General features: G+C 42.1%; 1 protein-coding gene across 1 annotated transcript in view; it reads right to left on the minus strand.

The window, feature by feature from the left end:
• Positions 1–19588, minus strand: part of LOC132391919 (octopamine receptor 1-like) — a 36903-nt gene that overhangs the window by 8697 nt on the left and 8618 nt on the right. The gene's annotated exons all lie outside the window — the stretch shown is intronic.

The following is a 19588-nucleotide window of genomic DNA, read 5'->3' on the forward strand; positions in this document are numbered from 1 at the left end:
GTGGTCCCGATATGGATGCATATAGCCTTCTCCCTGAAGGGAGTGGGATAAACAGTCCATGAGCAGAGTGTGTGGGATCCTTCATGAAGTTACTGGTCCTTTTCCGGCATGTTTCTATATAGATGTCCTTTCCTGATTGTGTAGGATGGGTTCTGGGACGATGAGAGGTTGTGTGAGATGTGCACCGCCAGGAGTTTGAAAGTGCTCACAGTTTCCACTGCTGTGTTGCCGACGTAAGGAGGGATGTGAGTGCTCTTCAAGTCGATAACAATCTTTGACTTGCTGACATTAAGGAAGAGGTTATTTGTCTGGCCCAAGATGTCAAACTCCTCCACCTCCCCTCTGTAGGCCGTTCCACCATTGTTGGTGATGACTGTCATGTCATCAGCAAACTTGACGGTGCGATTGCTCGGGCATTTGGCCGTGCAGTCATGTATGAGGAGTGCATACAGCACTGGGGCACCTGTGTTGGGGAGGGAGCTGCGGCTGTGCATCCTGACTCTCTGTATATTTGTTAGGAAGTCCAGCACCCAGTTGCACAATGGTATTAAGTCATACTCAGACCTAAATCTTTCAGATCCTTACATTTGAACTGCAAAATACCGCAAGGCTGGAACACTCAACTTTGCGCTTGACCCAAAGGAGGTTACCTTCCATTTTTCTGTCATCTTTTTAAGAGTTTCTAAAATGCTCCAAATGCATCTCCCCCTGGCAGTGTGTTCCATGTACCCACCACTCTGTGTAAAAAAAAACTTACCTCTGACATGGAAACATGGCGTTCTGTCCAAGTCCATCCAAGCTAGTCCCAGATGCCTCTACTCATATCACTCTGAAATTTTCCTATCCATATACCTGTTCAGGTGCTACTTAAAAGTTTCCATTGTACCTGCAGTAACTGTTTTTAAAGCAGAGGATGATAAGTTCTTAATTAGTAAGGGCATCAATGGTTATGGGGAGAAGGCAGGAGAATGGGGTTGAGAGGAATAATGTAGCAGAGTCGATGGGTGGATTGACCTAATTCTGCACTGTGTTTACTGGTCATAACTACTTCCTCTGGCATCTCACTCTCTATGCATACTGTGTGTATCACCCTTTGCATGAAGCAGTTGCCCCTCAAGTCACTTTAAAGTCCTTCCTCTCTCACCTCCTGCCTATGCCCTCCAGCTTTTGGTTTCCTTTCTCAGGAAGAAGGACAGTGTACATTCACCGTCTATGCCCATATGATTTTAAGCACATCTGTAAGGTCACCTCCCAGTCTCTTACGCTCTGCGGAATAAATTCTTAGCCTTAAATTCAAGTTTGTTGTCATTTAACCGTGCATATGTATACATGTATATGTAAACGAAACAACATTTCTCAGGGACCAAGGTGCAAAACACAGTGCACGTATCACATACAGTACATAAAATAATGTTCACAGATAATAAAAAATATTCTGTAGATGTGCAGGTACACAGTAACATATAGTTAAATATGCAACTGCATTACTGCTACCGGTCCCATCATAAATAATGTGTACTAGGTAGAAGCAGGTTGTTTAGAAGTCCCACAGCCTGGGGAAGAAGCTGTTACTCAGAGGGGGACAGGTGAAGGGGGTAATATCCTCTACTGCCATGATGGGGGCAAACTCCTGATGAAGGACCTCGGCCCAAAATGCCAACTCTTTATTCATTGCAATAGGTGCTGCCTGATCTCCTGCATTTAGTATGTTACTTTAGAGGACCTGCACCTCATACTGTCTGGGTAGCCACCAACCTGATGAGATACATATTGATTTCTCTAACTTCTGCTGATTTCTCTCCCCTCCCCGTTCTCTTTTTCCATTCACTATTCCAATTCCCCTTTTACCCCTTCTCTGTTCCTCACCTGCCTATTGCCTCTCTGTGGTTCCCTTTCCTTTTCTTCTCCATTCTTATCACATTAATTTTTCTTCAGCCCTTTACCTCTCACACCCATCTCCATCCAGCTTCTTATTTCATTCCCCCTACTCTACTCACCTTCCCCTTCAACTGGCCTCACCCGTCACCTGCCAGCTTGTACTCCTCCCCTACAACTGACTGTAAAAGGAATAGTTGACTCGTTCGTTTGCTATGTGCCATGTTGCATGACATTGGCAATCACGGTCTTTCCATAAGCATGATTGTTCTTGGCAAATGTTTCTACAAAAGTGGCTTTCCATTGCCTTCTTTGGGGCAGTACCTTTACAAGATGGGTGATCCCCGTCAATACTCTTCGGAGCTGGTCTGCCTGGTGTCAGTGGCCACTAGGAATATGATAACTGGGACTCGTAATAAGAACCAGCTTCTCATACGACCATCCTTCACTTGCTCCCATGGCTTCATGTGATCCTGATCAGGGTGGGGAGAAGTTAAGCAGGTGTTACACTTTGCCCAAGGATGACTCGCAGACTAGCAGAGGGAAGGAGCACCTTACACCTCCTTTGAGAGAGACATAGCTCCACCGTGCTGCCCAATAATTGACAAATGCCATTAAAACCCCCACACACCTTTATCCCAGGTATGAGCCAGTAACAAGACTGGCAGATTGGTCTTTGGCATCCTTACCATCTATCAATAATTTTAAACCCCAACCCACACAGTTGTTTTCCATGCCTGCTCTATTTCAATAAGCATAAGGCCTCCATACGAAGACAACCACTTTCAGACGTTAGTGGAAGAGAATAGGTATTTTTGTTTTAACAGATTTACTCAGAGTGTATGTGACCATTCCTAGCTGCCTGGACAATTTGTTTGCTTGCTGAGTGAATTTGTGGCAGAATGCAGTAGACAGGAAAAGGCAGGGTCTATTTTTGCTGATAGGCATTAGTGAGTCAACAGCAGAGATCTTCCAACAACAGTGTATTAAGTGACTTTTCTAACAGATAGCATTCTGTGCTATGCTGATCTGCTGCTTCAGCCTTTGGATAGTTCCTTTCCCCAGAAATTCCACCCACCACGGACCTGAAGCATTAACTTACCATAACGTAACAATAAGATAAGACCATAAGAACGTAAGACCATAAGACGGAGCAGCAGAATCAGGCCACTCAGCCCATCAAGTCTGCTCTGTCATTTCATCATGGCCGATCCTGGATCCTATTCAACCCCACACACCTGCCCTCTCACCATATCCCCTGATGTACTGACCAATCAGGAAACTATCAACCTCTGTCTTAAATATACCCACGGACATGGCTGCAGCCTGTGGCCGAGCATTCACCACTCTCTGCCTAAAAAAATTCCTCCTCACCTCTAGTCTTAAAGGTTGCCCCTCAATTTTGAGGTTGCGCCTTCTAGTTCTGGAAACCCCCACTGGAGGAAACATCCTCCCCACATCCACCATATCTAGTCCTTTCAACATTTGGTCAGTTTCAATGAGATCCTGACCCAATCTTCTAAATTCCAGTCAGTACAGGCCCAAAGCTGCCAAAGGCTCCTTATATGTTTAACCCTTCGTACCCGGAATCATCCTCCTGAACCTCCTCTGGACTCTTTCCAATGACAACACATCCTTCCTGAGATATGGGGCCCAAAACTATCAATAATAGTCCAAGTGCAGCCTGATTAGTGTCTTATAAAGCTTCAGCACTATCTTCTTGTTTTGATATTCTATTCCCCTTGAAATAACCATATAACCATATAACAATCACAGCACGGAAACAGGCCATCTTGGCCCTCCTAGTCGGTGCCGAACCCTTAATCTCACCTAGTCCCACCTACCCGCACTCAGCCCATAACCCTCCACTCCTTTCCTGTCCATATACCTATCCAATTTTACCTTAAATGACACAACTGAACTGGCCTCTACTACTTCTACAGGAAGCTCATTCCACACAGCTATCACTCTTTGAGTAAAGAAATACCCCCTCGTGTTTCCCTTAAACTTCTGCCCCCTAACTCTCAAATCATGTCCTCTAGTTTGAATCTCCCCTGCTCTCAATGGAAACAGCCTGTTCACGTCAACTCTATCTATCCCTCTCAAAATTTTAAATACCTCAATCAAATCCCCCCTCAACCTTCTACGCTCCAATGAATAGAGACCTAACTTGTTCAACCTTTCTCTATAACTTAATTGCTGAAACCCAGGTAACATCCTAGAAAATCGTCTCTGCACTCTCTCTAATTTATTGATATCTTTCCTATAATTCGGTGACCAGAACTGCACACAATATTCCAAATTTGGCCTTACCAATGCCTTGTACAACTTTAGCATTACATCCCAACTTCTGTACTCAATGCCTTGATTTATAAAGGCCAGCGTTCCAAAAGCCCTCTTCACCACCCTATCTACATGAGACTCCACTTTCAGGGAAATAAGTGCCAACATTGCACCTGCCTTCCGTACCACAGACTCAACCTGTAAATTAATCTTCTGGAGTCTTGCTCGAGAACTCCCAAGTCCCTCTGCACCCCAATGTGTGAATTTTCTCCCCATTGAGATAATAGTTTGCACTATAGTTCCTTTTACCAAAGTGCATTGTCATATATTTCCCAACACTGTATTCCATCTGCTACTTTTTTGCCCATTCTTCCGATTTAAGTCCTGCTGCAAAGAGTGCTGAGGAAATTTATAAGAATGCTGCCAGGACTTACTTGAGGAACACAGTTGGAGAAAAGTTGAATAAGTTAGGACTTTACTCCCTGGAGCACAGGAGAATGAGGGGAGATAGAGGTATACAAAATAATGAGGGGTATAGATAGGGTAAACACAAACAGGCTTTTTCCACTGAGGGTGGGTGAGAATAGAACTTGAGATCATAGTTTAAGGGTGTAAGGTGAAATATTTAAGGGAATATGAGAGGAAACATCTTCACTCAGAGGGTGGTGAGAGTGTGGAATGAGCTGCCAGTGGAAGTGCTGGATGTAGATTTGATTTCAACACTTAAGAGAAATTTGGATAGGTACATGAAAGGGAAGGGTATTGTCCAACTACAGATTAATGAGACTAGCCAGATTAATAGTTTGGCACAGACTAAATAGGCCAAAGAGCCTGTTTCTGTGCTGCAGTGGTCTATAACTCTCTTTGGTTCACTCTGTTTCTCTCTTCACAGCTGCTGCCTGATTTGCTGTGCTTCTTGTATATTCTGCTTTATCTCAGAACTCCAGCATCTGCTGGATTGTTGCAGGACATAGAACATGGACAGGCCATATGCACATCATGTGAGCACCTAGTGTCTGTGAGTGTGCTATGTTGGCACTGGAGCTTTGGCAAATCTTGCGGGCTGCCCCCAACACATCCTTCAGTTGATTGGTTGTTAACACAAATGACACATCTCACTGAATGTTTCGATATACATGTGATAAATAAATCTGAATCTGAAGCAATAAACTAAATCTCTTCTGTCTGATCAATATCCCTCCTGCCCTTTCATACTCATACGTCTATCTAAACTCCACTGTTGTGTCAACTCCCACCACTACCCCAGGCAGCCTGTTCCAGGCACCTATCACTTACTGTGTGAAGAAAACTTGCCCTGCATATCGCTTAAACTTCAAAGTAAACTTATTATCCATACATGTTACTATATGCATACAACCCTGCGATTCATTTTCTTGTGTGAATCACTCAGGAAGTCAACAGAATAATAACCACAGCAGGATCAATGAAAGGGTGCACGAAATTGGGCATTCAACCTGAGTATAGAAGACAAGAAACTGTGCAAATACAAAAAGAAAGAAATAATTATAATAAATAAGCAATAAATATAAAAATCATGAGAAGCAGAATATTCAAAAGTAAGTCTATTTGTTGTGGGAACATTTCAATGAAGGGGCAAGTTAGCTTCTCACTTTATCTACATATTCTGAAGTATTTGACATTCTACCCTAGGAGTTTCTGACAGCATTGTCTACTTATGCTGCTCATGATTTTATAAACTTACATCAGGTCTCCCCTCAGCATCCAATACCCTAGAGAAAAATAAATCAAAATAGATTTCTGCAGCTTGTATAGGATCCATAAACCTTAATTTCCTGAATATTCATATGCCAGTAGAAGACCTCTAAAACCCTTCTGTAGTATCCGCTTTGGCCACTTCCTCAGCTTTCCAACCATCTTCAGTCTCTGTGTAAAAACTTCCCCTGCACACCTCCGATAAACTTTCCTCCTCTTACCTTACTTGACATTCCAACGTGGGGGATAAAAGATTCTGTCCACCCTGAGCTTTTGTTCGCTTTGCGCTATTCCACCACCACGAAGGTGCTTGGCGATTTTCTCGGAAGTGGTTTGCCACTGTCTTTTTCTCGGCAGTGTCTTTATAAGATGGGTGACCCCAGCCGTTATCAATACTCTTCCAAGTCTGTCCGCCTGGCATCAGTGGTTGCATAATCAGGATCTGCACTGGCTGCGCATACGACCATCTACCACTTGCTCCCATGGCTTCACGTGACCCTGACTGGGGGCTAAGCAGGTGCTACACTTTTCCCGAGGGTGACCTGCAGGCTAGCAGAGGGAGGGAGTGCCTTACACCTCCTTTGGTAGAGACATATCTCCACCTCCTCACCCCTTACCCTGTCTATGCCTCTTGTGCTTTTACAAACCTATCAAGTCTCCCCTTAGCATCCGATGGGCCAGAGAAAACAACCCAAGTTTGACCAACATCTCTTTATAGCTCATAATGTCTAATCCGACAGCATCCTGCTAAACCTCTTCGCACCCGTTCCAAAGCCTCCATATTCTTCCTGTAATGAGGTAAACAGAACTGCACTGCAATTAATTGTGGTGCTTTTTATAATAACCTGGCACTTTTCATCTTCACTTTACAGTGCCAGTCTATAACCTTATGTATCTATTGATGCTAGTAACCAGGGGATGATAGAACTTAGAACAGTACAGAACAAGAGTAGAACCTTCAGCCCATGACATCGACCTGAATTAATGAAGACAATGATGACTAATTATCTAATTCCTTCCATCCACTCATGAGATATGATCATGATTTCTCTGTCTGTAAGATAGCGTTATTCCAGTGTCCTCATCCCAGTAGTTCATGGACGGCAGGACTGGGCTGGTTCTCATAATGGCGGAGGGTTACAGGCCTAAAATACGGGTACACCAAAGGTAAGCGTGCGTGTCTGGTTAATCATCATGGCAAGGAACGTGAGTTCAACAGCATTATCAACACCCAGTAAAAATAAGAACATTCAAGCAATGCAATGAACTAAAATAAAGGTATATTCGTCATTTGCCTGCAGTGGAGAACTAAATCAGCTGCAAAATACAGGTGACTTTTCCATTCCCTTTCTTCTTTCACTGTAGAATTGCTCCCAGCATAAACATCCTAACATTGTGGCAGAGCATTTGAGGAAACACTAAACAAGCTCCAACAGCTGAAAGGCTTTTTCAAGGATTCAGTTAGTCATAATGGCCAGTCATCAATTTCCAATAGAGACAAGGCACATTAAGTAGCGTACAACACCTGCTGCTGAAGTCTGTGCGAAGGAGCAGAACCACACTCAGTGGTTACTTCATCAGGTACCTTACGTAACTCATAAAGTGACCATTAGGTCTATGTTCATGGTCTTCTGCTGCTGTAGCCCATCCACTTTAATGTTCAGAGATGCACATCAGCATCCCACTGTTGAAATGAGGTTACTGTCACCTTCCAGTCTGGTCAATTCTCCTCTGACCTCTCTCATCAACGGAGTGTTTTTGCCCTCAGAACTGCTGCTCACCGGATGCTTTATGTTTCTCGTACCATTCTCTGTAAGCCCTGGAGACAGTTGTGTTTGAAATTCTCAGGAAATCAGCAGTTTCTGAGATACTCAGGGCACCCCATCTGGCACCAACAATCACTCCACAGTCAAAGTCACTTTGATCATATTTCTTCCCCATTCCAATGTTTAGACTGAACAACAACTTAACCTCTTGAGCATATCTGCATGCTTTTATGAGTTATTCCCACGACTGGCTGATTAAATATTTTAATTAACAAGCAGGTGTACAGATATACCTAATAAAGTGGCCACAAAGTGTATGCGCTTCCCATGTTAAGTGGCAACTAAATTTATGGATTTCCCCATCCTTAAGATTCATTATTTTGTAACACCCTGGACTTGTGCCATTACCTCCAGATGTGCCAACACCAAAAGTGCAGAGCTGGATTTAATAATAATTTAACATATACTGTACATCTCAGGATGAGTGGATTTTGCAGCTTTTGGTGTGGGATTAAAGAGGATAGTTCATTGTAAGGAGAATGGGCTGAATGGCCTTTTTGTGTACTATCATTTGCTGTGATTCTAGAATCTAATTCTAGAGAGAGAGAGTGATAGAGAGAGAGAGACACACACAAACACACACACACACACACACACACACACGAAGGGTGGGGATTGGGAGGGGAGAGATAGAGAGAGAGAATGGAGAGGGAGGGAAACGGGTTAAGGGAGAGGTACAAGAAGAATGAGACAAAGTAGTATTGATTGAGCAGGAGTGTGGGAGGGAGAGAGGGAGAGTTTGTGACGGAAGCACTGAGTCAAGTGAGGGAGGGAGACAGGTGTAAAGGAAAGGGAAAAAGGAGAGTAAGGGGAAGGAAGGCCAAGTGAAGAGGGAAGAGAGTGAGGGAGAAATAGTCTGAGGAGGGGTAGAGTGAGGGAGGCAAAGCCAAGGAATGAATGAGGTGGTGAAAATGAGGAGTAGAAGGGAACAATGAGAGAAGGCAGAGTGAAGGGGAAGAACTGAGCAAGAGTGGCTTTGGATTTGGTCTGATTCACCCTGGGCAGTTCCTCTCACAGGCAGGGTCTAAGGTGCTCTTATATGGACAGCACACCATGGGACATGAAAGAACAGAAGCAGCTGGAGACTATTCTGCTCTTCAAGTGTGCTCTACTATTCAATTTCAGGGCTGTTCTTTTACATCACTATGGTTTTGTAAACTAGTTTGAGACAGAGTTGCGCAGCACAGGGACAAGCCCTTTGGCCCATCTACACCAATTCTATTCGTCCGTATTAGGACTGTGGTGCCAATGGCATCAGTAAGACCGAGAAATTTTCTGTGGACTTCAGGAAGGGGAATTCAAGGGAACACACAGCAGTCCTCTTTGAGGGATCAGAAGTGGAAAGGGTTTTCAACTTTCTGGATGTCAACATCTCTGAGGAAAAATAGATGGCTATGGGTAACACTAGGTAATTTCTAAAGTAAGTACATGTTCGACACAGCATTGTGGGCCGAAGGGTCTGTATTGTGCTGTAGGTTTTCTATGTTTCTATATTCCTGTCTACGCTGGGCCCAACGTATTAATGCAGTTACAAAGAAGACATGCCAGAGGCTACATTTCATTAGGAATTTGGGGAGAATTGGTATGTTACCAAAGACACATTCAAATTTCTACAGATGTATGGCAGAGGGCATTTGAACTGGTTGCATCAATGTCTGGTGTGGAGGGGCCACTGGACAGGATCAGAAAAAGCCGCAGCAAGTTGTAAATTCAGCCAGGTCCATTGTGGGCACCAGCCTCCTCAGTTGCCAGGACACCTTCAAATGGCAATGTCTCAAAAATGTGGCATCCATCAGCAAGGATCACTATCACCCACGATCAAAGAGGAGGTTCAGGAGCCTGAAGACACACATTGAATGATTCAGGAACAGCTTCCTCCCTTCTGCCATCAGATTTCTGAGAGGACAATGAACCCATGAACACACTTCAATATTTACTTACCCTTTTTTCTGCATTACTGACGTAGTTATATATATGTGTATTGTTTTTATTCTTATGAATTGCAGTGTACTGTTGTGCAACACAACAAATTTCATGACATTTGCCCATGACGTTAAACCTGATTCTGATAAATCCTTCTATGCTTTTCTCATTTAAATGTCGATCTAAATACCTCTTAAATGTGGCAACTGTATCTGATTCCATCCTCCCCCCTAGCTGTGAGTCCGGGAATCAACCACTCTCTGAATTTGCTTTAAAGTTCCCTTACGAATCCCTCCTCTCACCTTAGACCTGTGCTGTCTTGTTTTTGAAACCTCTGTCATGGAAAAGATAGGTGTTGATTATCTATAGCTTTTATGATCTTATGTACTTTGATCAGCTCATCTCTCAGCCTCCTTTGGTCCAGGGAAAACAAGCCCAACCTATCCAGTCTCTTTCCACATTACAAAAGTCCTCTAATCCCGGCAGCATCCTGAAGAACCTCCTTTGTACCCTTTCCTTCAGTGAAACCACATCCTTCCTGTCCTGTGCCAGCCAGAACCACACACAGTACTCCATGTGTGACCTATCTATGGATTTTACATTGGCTTAAAAAATCACAAGTTCTTCCCCAGACGATGATGATTCGAGGGTGTTCGTACAACCTTGCATCTTGAACTACACAGCCCTTACCTACTGTCTGATGAGCTCCATCAGCTTCTGAACTGCACTCTATTTATCTACGAAGACCTCAGTAACATTTTAGCAGAGCTTCGCCTTCGCACATTCGAAAGAGGTTAAATGACTCGCAGCATTCTGCCCATAATTGATGTTACATTCTGTGCATCAACCGTAGCTAAAAATAGGCTGAAATAATAAATTATGTTTTGCTGTGTTGGGCGTTTCTGTTTCTTTGATCTATCCTGACAGAACAACGCCAGCTTATCTGCTTCACCCATCACCCACTTTGCTCAAAATCACAAACAGCCTTAAATATTTAAGCCTTCTTAACTCATGGAATTTGCTCAAGGGATTATGATGATTTAGTGATGTCTGAATAAAACAATTCGCCAGCAGGAGATGAACCCAGATGTATAGTTTCACCAGAATTAAATGTTGAACATGTTGGAAACCTGAAATCTGCTACACAGCAGCACTGTAGTTGGTTAACACTTTACAGTGCCAACTATTGTGATCGGGGTTCAATTCCCACGGTTGTCTGCTAGGAGTTTGTACGTTCCCCCCACAACCATGTGGGTTTCTTCTGGGTGCTTCAGTTTCCTTCCACATCCCAAATGGCAACCAGGTTAGGGCTAGTGAGTTCTGATCATGCTATGTTGGCACCAGAAATGTGGTGACGTCTACGGGCTGCTTCCACCACATTCTTGGACTGTGTTGGTTATTGATGCAAACAACGCCTTTCACTGTATGTTTTAATGTGCAAGTGACAAATGCTCATTTTTAAGAGGAAAATGACAAACAAATCTTTATACAGGAAATGTTGGGTACATTCAGGAGGTCAGGCAGCATCTGCAGAGAGGGAAAGAGAGACACAGAGGCGATGTTTCAAACCAAGGACCGCTCATCAGAATTGGGGAAAAATTGGAAAAGATACAGGTTTTAATCTGCAGAGGTAGTTGGGGGAGTCAGGGGTGGAAAGACGGAAAGGACTTAAGAATATCAGATCCAGATAAATGATGAGCTGGAGAAGAGCTCATGGACTGCTGGAAAGTGATTCCAGAGAGGCAGCAAAGGTTGCAGACAATATGAAGATAGGTGGAGAGACAAGGAAGTAGAGAGGCTACAGAAGGACTTGGACAGATTATGAGAATAGGCAAAGAAAAGGCAGATGGAATACAGTGTCGGGAAGTGTACGGTCATTCACTTTCATAGAAAAAATGAAAGGGTTGACTATTTTCTAAATGGTCTTATGGTGGTTTTGCCTGAAAGAAGCTGATGAGTAACAAAAGTTGCATCTGCGAGGTGTTATTCAAATGAGATGAATGAAACTCTGAAGCACCACGAGTCAAAAATAAACTGAATGCTGGAAATGTCAATGACTGGATATTCAGACATTGTAAAGTTCATTGCTAAACCCCAAGGGCTGAACATGCCAAATGGGAAGATGAGGGAGCTGAACCATTGAGTTTCCAAAGAGCTGTGTTTCATGTCCAACTTTTCCTAGTTCTAATTAAGTGTCACACACAAAATGCTGGTGGAACACAGCAGGCCAGGCAGCATCTATAGGGAGAAGCACTGTCGACGTTTTGGGCCGAGACCCTTCATCAGAACAGAGCTTCTCTAATTAAGTGTCATTGACATGAATTGTTTGTCCTTCCACAGATACTGCCTGATGCACTAAGTGTTTACAGCAATTTCTATTTTTATTTCCGATTTCCCACTTTAGCTTATGTTCTACCTGAGTGATAATGATTGTGGGTGTAATGTAATTAAGATAATGAATTGATTAACGATTAGAACATCATTAAGAGATTCCCAAGGAGAATCTGAACACATCAAAATTTAAATTAAGCTACTTAAATGGCCAATTTGAAAGCTGTAATAGAAATCACTTGTTTCATTAGATTGGTGATTCTGGCAATCAAGTGAAAATTTCCCAGAGATCATTAGACTTTTGTTTAGATGGGGGTTTATCAATATGTGTGGAATTAAGGGCAATTGATGGCATAGATATGACAATGACATGACTAAATGGCATTTAGCCTGTTATGCAACATAAACTGACAACTGCTCTCAGCCAATTCCCATTGCCTTACTCTTGACCTGCAGGTTTGGGGGCATTAACTCCCAGCTGGATACTTTTCCAATGGGATTCAGTTTGTTGTCTCCACCATTCTGATGCTGATTTCCAAACTCCCATCCGGATATGATTAATTTTCTTTAAATTTGTTCTAATCCTACCAACTTTCCAAGACACCAACTGTTGCTTACTGAGTGCAGCTTCAACTTCAATACTGTAATCCCAAACAAACTTATCTTCAAGATCCTGGACCTGGAACTCCTCAAGATCACCCTTTGCAATTGGATCCTTGATCTTTTGACCAACAGACCATAATTAGCAAGGATAGGCAGTAATAGCTATTGTTACCAACACCATGGAGGGCTATGGTCCAGGTGCAGGTTGATAGAACTCAAATTAACTCAGAATAATAGTTTAGCATGGTCTAGATGGGCTGAAAAGTCTGTTTCTGTGCAGTAGTGCTCTATGATTCTGAGGCTTTTACTTGTGCTCAACAACCTACATCCTCAGCCGCCTAAACTATTCCCTATACAATCACAACTGTGTAGTCATCTACAAGTTTTCAGATGATACCACTGTAATGGGGCATAACTCAAGTAACAGTACATAAAGGAAGCAGAAAGAGAGCCTAGTGACACGGTGCCATGACACCAATATTTCATTCAATGTCAGCAAAACAAAAGAATTGGTCATTGAAGGGAACAGTGCACAAGCTCTTGTCTATGTCAATGGTACTAGGTTGATCTGGGGTTGAGAGGGTAAACAGCTTTACGTTCCTCGGCATCCACATCACCGAGAAACTCACATGATCTGTATACACCAGCTGTGTGGTGAAAAAGGCACAACAGCACCTCTTTCACTTCAGATGGTTGAGTAAGTTTGGTATGGGCCCCCAAATCCTAAGAACTTTCTACAGTGGCGCAATTGAGAGCATCCTGGCTGACTGCATCACTGCCTGGTATGGGAACTGTGCTTCCCTCAATCGCAGGGCTCTGAACAGGTGCGGACAGCCCAGCGCATCTGTAGTTGTGAACTTCCCGATTCAGGACATTTACAAAGACAGGTGTTAAAAAAAAAGGGTCTGAAGGATCACTGGGGACCTGAGTCACCCCAACCACAATCTATTCCAGCTGCTACCACCTGGGAAATGGTACCGCAGCACAAAAGCCAGGACCAACAGACTCTGGGACAGCTTCTTCCACCAGACCATCAGACTGATTAACTCACACTGATTTGGGTGTATTTCTATGTTACATTTACAGTTCTATTTATAAATAAATTACTATGATTTCACATTGCACACTTAGATGGAGAAGTAATGTAAAGATTTTTACTCCTCATGTATGTGAAGGATGTAAGAAATAAGTCAATTCAATTCAATGCTGAAATCAAGAGGATTGAGAACTTCAAGTAACGAGGGGTAAACATCACCAATAGCCTGTCCTGGTCCAACTACACTAATACCCCAGCCACAAAAACTCACCATTGTCACTACATCCCCAGGAGGCTGGAGAAATGTGATATGTCTCCTTTGACCCTCACCAATTTTTATTGAATGCACCATAGACAACATAACTTGGTATGGTAACTGCTCTGCTCCTGACTGCAAGAAACTGTAGGGAGTTGTGGTCATAGCTCAGCACATCGTAGAAACCATCCTCCCCTCCATGAACTCCGTCCACATTTCTCACTGCCTCAGTAAAGTAGCCGACATAAAGATTCCACCTACAGCGCAATGGACTTCTGCCCCATGTCATCGACAAAAGATAAAAAAGTCTGAAAAGACTCATGGACAACTTCTATGCTACTGTTATAAGACAATGGGCCTTAGTACAAATAGATGTGCTCATCGACCTCAGTCTACCTCATTATGGCTTTATTGTCCATCTGCAGTGCACCTTCTCGGTAACTGTGACATTTATTCTTAATTTTATCATTCTTTTAGCTTGTACTATCTTATTGGACTGTTGTAATGAATCAATCTGTTTTCAAGACAAGTTTTCCAATGTATCTCAGTACGTGACAAAAATAAACCAATAAACCAAGTGACATACACTTGCATTTACTTTGAACTTTGATTTATGGGTGTCAGGTCAGTAAAAAAATATTCCTTCCCAGCCCTGCGTTACCAAGATTTCCTTTAATTTTATGTTCCTTCAGTCTGCACCATTCCAACAAACCCAGATTAATCAATGGAAATTAAAAAAACACAGATGCTGGGTGTTTGATGTGAAAACAATGCTGGAAATACTCAGGAAATCAAGCAGCATCTAGTTCCACAAAATCACAGAAATTGGCCACTACAGCTTACCTCATCCATGCCAACTGTTATGCATAGTTACGCTACTGCCATTTGCCCATATTAGACCCTTATTCTTCTACTCCTTTATTATCCAAGTATCCGTCTTAATGCTGAACACAAGAGACTCTGAAGTGTCAATAGTAGTCTCCGTACTATTTCAAATGTTTTCACTATTGCCACTGTATTCTTTTAGTTTATCCCTCATCGCAAAAAGGTATTAAATCTTATGTCTTTATTGCTGCCTTATCTACTTGCATATTGTTTCTTTCAGGAATCTATGATGCCCACACCACAATGGCACAGCCCCTTGGCATTTCTTGTCGTGTCAAAGTCACTATCACTAATTGTGTATTCCTCAGCTATGTTTGTTTACCAAACCTTGTTGATCGAAATCCATCTGGGTAAAATGCAAATTAAATGCTAATCTATTGTTATCCCTTCTAATCTGGAAAAGCAAAATAACATTCATTCATTATGGAGGCAAGATAATTGGGTAAGATGGCCTAATTGTTTCTTAAATACCATGTTAACCTGCATCCAAATAGGTTTACGCTCCAACTTTATATTTTATAGTCTTATACTCATTCTCCAACAATGTTATTTATTCCTCTTCATGAGAAAACTGCTTGGTAATTTTTCTTTGAAATTGATAAAGCCTTGATAAGGTGAAATTTAATGATTCTGGATTTATGCACTAAGTTTCTGAAGGGATGATTGATGTTTTGCATAGACAGCCTAAGCTCCCTCATTGTACATCACTGCTAACTTGAGGTTACTCTTTTACAGTTTTGATTGTTTGGCTCAATTAAAGTCTATTTTATAGCAGTTTTGAGCAAGATAACTGTACAGTGAGAAGGGACATAACAGAATGAATTCAGACAATGCAGACATCAGTATTAAAGTGAATTAGTGGTGCAGAAGGGGATACTGTACGTTTTTCTGCATAGATTCTGTTTCACTGCTGATCTACCCTCCATCAGAAGGTCGGGCAGAGGCATGATTTCCACCAATTATCCAATAGTCACTTCTATTTTCCGTTAAGGAAGTAGTCAAGCATATTATACAAAACATGGATTACACTGCACTTGTTCACTCAGTAGCAACTTTGTTAGGTACACTTGCATCATTAATGCAAACATCTAATCAGCCAATCACGTGGCAGCAACTCAATGCATAAAAGCATGCCGACATGGTCAAGAGGTTCAGTTGTTTTTCAGACCAAGCACCAGAATAGGGAAGAAATGTGATCTAAGTGACCTTGACTGTGGGGTGAAAATTGGTGCCAGACAAAGTTGTTTGGGTATCTGCTAATCTCATATGGTTTTAACACACAACCTTCTCTAAAACTTAAAAAGAATGGTGCAAAAAAATTTTCAGTGTGCCACAGTTCTGTGAGTGAAAAAGCCTTGTTAGTGAGATTGACTGGGTTCAAACTGACAGGAAGGCGACAATAACTCAAATAATAATGTGCAGAATGGTATGTCTGAATGCACATATAGGAACTTAAAGTGGATGGCTTCAGCACCAGAAGATCACGAACATACTCTCCGTGACCACTTTATTAGGTACAGGAGGTTCCTGAGTGTAAGCAACAAGTAAAATTCATCCATGCAAAGCCCTTCCAGTTGTACTATTTTGAGTGGAGAGTAACACACTGGTGGTGGAATTTGAATCCTGTCATTCAACTGGATAGCTTTGTTTAGTCTCTTACAATCGTGGTCAGTAAGTTTGCAGATGACACGGAAATAGGGAATGTCATTAACATTGAAGATGTTTATCAGGATCTACAGAACTATCTTGATTAACTGGGTAAGTGGGCCAAGAAATGGCAGATGGAGTTTATTGCATATATTCACAAAGTGTTGTACTTTAGGAAGACAAAGGAGGGTAGGATTTTCATTGAAAGCATTAGGGTCCAGGAGAATGCTTTAGAACAATGGGACCTATGGGTACAGTTACATGGTTCCCTGAAAGTGGCATCACAGATAGGGTAGTGAAGAAGGCTTTTGGCACATTGGCCTTTGTCAGGGCATTCATTATAGAAGCTGTGATGATTTCTTGCAGTTGTACAAGATGTTGGTGAGGCTGCATTTGGAGGATTGTGTTCAATTCTGGTTAACCTACTCTCGGAAGGATGTCATGAAGATGGAAAGAGTGCATAAAAATTATATGAGGATGTTGACAAGGCCCAAAGGACTGCACTATAGAGAGAGGATAGACAAGCGAAGACCATATAGAATTGCATTAAATCATGTGGTGTATAGATAGGTGAATGCACGCGGTCTTTTTTTTCCCCCAGTATTGGGAAATGAAGAACCAGAACTCAAGACAAGAGGGGAAAGTCTCAATAAAGATACAAGGACATTTTTTCTTCCACCCAGAAGGTAATACTTATATGGAGCAGGCTGTCAGAGGAAGTGATAGAGGTAGGTACAGTTACAATATGTAAAAGACATTTAGAAAGATACATGGCGAGGACCATATTTGAGTTATTTTCAAAACCTTTGATTTGTTGTAAAGTACAGATGGTGGCTAATAATATATTTTATTATATGATAAGGATTTTTTCCCCTTTTTCTTGCTTTTCCTAACAGCTCTGACTTTGGTAGTGGGTTTAGATATTTTTTTCTGTTTAACAAATTATTATATTTCAATATTACAATTTAATTTAATTTTTATGAATACAGGGTTTTGTGATTGTAACTGTATTTTTAAAACAATGTATTTGGTACTATTTTATTTTTTCTTTTGACTTATAATATCTATCTTCTTGTACTCTGTACTCCTTTATGCAGAAACTAATAAAAATATTGAAAGAGAAAGATACATGGCACAGTAAGTTTTAGAGTAGGCATTTCCCAACCTGGGGTCCATGGACCCCTTGCTTACTGGTATTTGTCCATGGCATATAAGAAGGTTGGGAATCCAAGCTCATCTCTAAACCTTAGAGAGAACCATATTCTGTCAAATTTGATGAGCTTGGATGGCATCTTGGTTAGCATGGACCAGATGGGCTGAGGAGCCAGTTTCTGTGCTGTATGACTGTATGATTATGAATCTTGTTGGGTATGCATATCAATTTTAAGGCCAATGCTGACCTGCCCTTGAGAAAAGGTGGTAATCTGTCTTCCTGCAAATTTGCAATGCTTACAGAGTACACATTTGCAATTGTGATCTTCTGGAAATGATTCTCCTGAAGTGGTGTTAAACTGGGAGTGCCAGGATGTAAACCCAATATTTTTATAGAAAAGGTGTGTTTGGAAGGAAATGTGTATGTGAGGGTGTCCCACATGAGAGTTCAGGTTAAGGCCAACTTTGGTCTTGCAGAAGCCCAAACATGCTAGAGCTGTCAAAGGATACAAGGATGAGGGAGGAGGGCTCATGGAATGATGAGAGGCGAGGAAGAATGGACCATGGTGGTAAGGGCAAGGTTGGGGAGGAGGGGTTACTGGCATTGATAGAATTGAAATGCGGATGGGAGTGCAGAGTTCTTGTTATGATCAGATCTTGTTATACCATGCACTTTGGCTCAGTTTTCTGTGCATAAAATCAGAACCAGGTTTAATATCACTGGCATATATCATGAAATTTGTTGTTTTGCAACAGCAGTACAAAGCAATAGGTTAAATAATGATAAACACACACACACACGTACGTACATACGTCTCGGGCAATACTGTATGCATCGCCAAGGCTGATTTTTGCACAGTATTTGTCAATGTGATGCGGAGAGCAAGTTTATAAATTTGGTGGGATTCAAGGATGTAGGGAATGGCAAGAGTAGAGTGCTGCAGATGGTGTGTTGGGCAGGTGGCAGGGAAGGAGTGCCAGGGTGGGAGGGTGCTGTGGGTGCAGTCATACCCAGCCTTGAGACATGAGGCAAGGTCATGTGATTCCAAACACTAGGTTTATTGATCATTACAGAATATCTCACTGGTGTTTCTCACTACCTCCCTCTACCTTTTTCCACTTTTCCTAACCATGATTCCCCTCTCTGTGCCCCTTTCCCAATGTCATTCCACAATAGAGACCCATATTAGAATCAGGCTTATCATCGCTCTCATATGTCACAGAATTTGTTTTTTTTTGCGGTAGCAGTACAGTGCAATATATAAAATGGCTACAGTATTGTGCAAAAGTCTTTGGCACCCTAGATATATATATACCTAAGACTTTTGCTCAGAAAACTGTATATTTAAAATTAAATTAAATTATATAAGTGGTGAAAACAGAGAGCAAAAGTAGAGAGGATGTGTACATGTTCATTGTCCAATGTCCATTCAGGTATCTGATGGCAGAGGAGAAAAAGCTGTTCTTAAAACATTGAGTATGTATCTTCAGGCTTCTGTACCTCCTCCCTATTGGTAGCAATGAGAAGAGGGCATGTCCTGGGTGCTGGAATTCTTTAAATGATGGATACTGAGGCATTGCATTTTGAAGACGTCTCAATGTTGGCAAGGCTAGAGTCCATGAGCACTAGCCTCCCCTGAGTGACCGACTTCACACTATGTTAAATGCCAATACCTTAACTCTCACTGGAGATTACAGCTGTCCCCACCAGAGAATCTCAGATTTCCTCAGGACACGTTGCTGTTCAGTAAAAGGAAATGGTGATATTCTGTTGGCACCGGAGCTTATATTGCAGCAATAATTCACTCTTTCACCACACAAACAGAAGTTCACTGCTTTCCTGCTTTGCCCTCAATTCTGCGCTCCGTTACCACTTTCATACTTGCACTATCTAGACCGACCTACTTTCTGGAATGACCTGCATGCAAAGTGATGTCTTTCACTGTAATTCAGCGCATGTGACAATAATTAAGCAATCAGCGGTTATCAATTATCACCTGAAGAAGATCAACTTCAGCTTCATTTGTCACATGTCCA

This window comes from Hypanus sabinus, chromosome 3 (assembly GCF_030144855.1).
Source record: "Hypanus sabinus isolate sHypSab1 chromosome 3, sHypSab1.hap1, whole genome shotgun sequence".
In the NCBI taxonomy this organism is placed as follows: domain Eukaryota; kingdom Metazoa; phylum Chordata; class Chondrichthyes; order Myliobatiformes; family Dasyatidae; genus Hypanus; species Hypanus sabinus.